Below are 1,818 nucleotides of genomic sequence, written 5' to 3'. Positions count from 1 at the left end.
AAAAAAAAAAAAAAAAATGATGGCGAATGACAAAGCCACATGCTTGCCTAACTCTGCCCGTAATCCTATAATCCCAGCGGTGTCTTTTAGCTCCGTTGTAACAAATGGATTTGATTAAACTGTCACATGCAGCGTTAGCATACCATATCATGTTCAATATGAAAGAGATCATAAATAGGACTACTATTTCATAACACCAACCTGGCTGCCCTCCCCCCAACCCATGTGTACACACAGACAATTTCCTAACACCAATCTGCCTTCTTTACCCCCCCAGCCCATGTGTGTATGCACATTTTCATAATACGAACCTGACTTCCCTAACCTCTAACCCAGCGTACACCCCATCAGTCTGATTCCCCAACACACACACACACACACACACACACTCCGATTCCCCAAGAAGAAAGTCCAGCTGGACTTTGCATCCCACTGCCCCCTCCCCCTCCCATTATTTAAGGAGCCAACAAACAATTCAAGCTTTTGGCTCATTGCTGGACCTCAGCTAAAGGGTTAACCCCTCAGCGCAGCCCCAGATATAACAGCTTAATTTTACAAGGTGGGGGGGGGGACTGGATTCGTGCAAAGGGAGTGGGGGGTTAAACCCATTTCCTTGATAATTGAGAGTACCTTTCAAGAAGCTTGGGGGGGGGGGGCGGGAAGAGGTGGGATTTTTGCTGCAGTTCATTGTTAACTTTGCCTGCGATTTCTCCAGATGGGCAGCTCGCCTGTATAACATGGTCTCATCATCAAAATAACGAAGCTTCACACGATAGAAACAAACAAAAAAACCCAAACAAACCAGGCTCAACAGAGCTGCAGCCTGCGTGAAAGTTGCAGCCCAGGGATGAGCGAGGAAGAGGGTTATCCTCAGTTTGTGACTCGTTACACACGCACACACACCCCTCCAGCCCCAGTTTGACTCGTTACAAGCAGACCCCCCCAGCCCCAACCCCAATTTATCCCTCGTTAGAAGCGTACACACACACACACACACACACACGGCCCCCATCCATAGCTCCTGCACCCACTTGCCTCACTTACCTTCTCAATTAAGCGATACAAGGGGAGGCAGTTCAATAAGCACAGTGGCTGCTTTGTAGCTCTTCTCCTTGGGAAAGGTCAAAAAGAAGCATTGTTTGGGGGGAAAAAGAAGAAGAAAAAAGAAGGGGGTAGGAGAGACGGGGGGAGATGGCTATTCTTTAAGTTTAAAATAATGAGGTCCTCAAGGATCCGCCAAGTAATTGTGTTGACCGCATCCGAGCTACAGGTGTCCTCCTTTTAGTATCTTGCAGTCCAAGGCTGGCTGTCTCCGTCCTGGCTGAAGACAACTTACCTAAAGCAGCGTGTGAGAAGCCGAGTTGAATGAAGTCAGGGCTTTATCAGCTGCAAAATGCAATCCCTTACCAGCCAGACATAATACAGCAAAAGAAAAGGTCACTCAGTTATTACTGAGCCAGCACAGCCCAGGCAGCTCTTGTGGAAGACCACAGAGAAGCAACTCCCTTCCGATTGAAGGCTATTTACCCCTCTTCCCTCTCCACCCACCCTTCCTCTCTTCTCTCCCTTTCCCCCACTCCCCCTCTCCCTCTCGTTCTGCAGCTCACTCAAGTACAGCCGCCCTCAGAAAGTGCAAAGCAGCCAGGAGACAGATTGGGCTTTGTTGGTAATTTCCCATGGTGAAAATTTACAAGCCTGCAAGTGCAGTCAGCAAAACCACATGCATATGCTAGACACAAACACCAGGGACCAGCTCGCACACAGACACAAAAAGTGACCTCTACAGAAGCAGCTCAGGATCACCCTCCAGAAGCAGAC

The 1,818-nt window shown here is 48.7% G+C and overlaps 1 protein-coding gene across 7 annotated transcripts in view; it reads right to left on the bottom strand.

Moving 5' to 3' along the window:
* LMO3 (LIM domain only 3) overlaps nt 1–1,818 on the bottom strand; it is a 78,372-nt gene that overhangs the window by 73,455 nt on the left and 3,099 nt on the right. The window contains exons 1-3 of one of the 7 annotated variants that reach the window (XM_019544489.1): nt 1,608–1,765; nt 1,337–1,402; nt 1,045–1,111 (exon numbers count right to left, since the gene is read on the bottom strand). The exons of 2 other annotated variants lie outside the window; for them this stretch is intronic. The gene's annotated coding sequence lies outside the window, so the exon portion shown is untranslated. Of the gene's footprint in view, nt 1–1,044; nt 1,515–1,607; nt 1,766–1,818 lie in introns of those variants that run through there. 4 more of the 7 variants (XM_019544486.1, XM_019544487.1, XM_019544488.1 and 1 more) reach the window with 4 other exon arrangements.

The sequence above is a fragment of the Crocodylus porosus genome, unplaced genomic scaffold (genome assembly GCF_001723895.1).
Source record: "Crocodylus porosus isolate Cpor-Errol unplaced genomic scaffold, CroPor_comp1, whole genome shotgun sequence".
NCBI classification, from domain to species: Eukaryota; Metazoa; Chordata; order Crocodylia; family Crocodylidae; genus Crocodylus; species Crocodylus porosus.
Note: the sequence above shows the minus strand (reverse complement) of the source record. Positions and strands in the feature narration are given on the sequence as shown.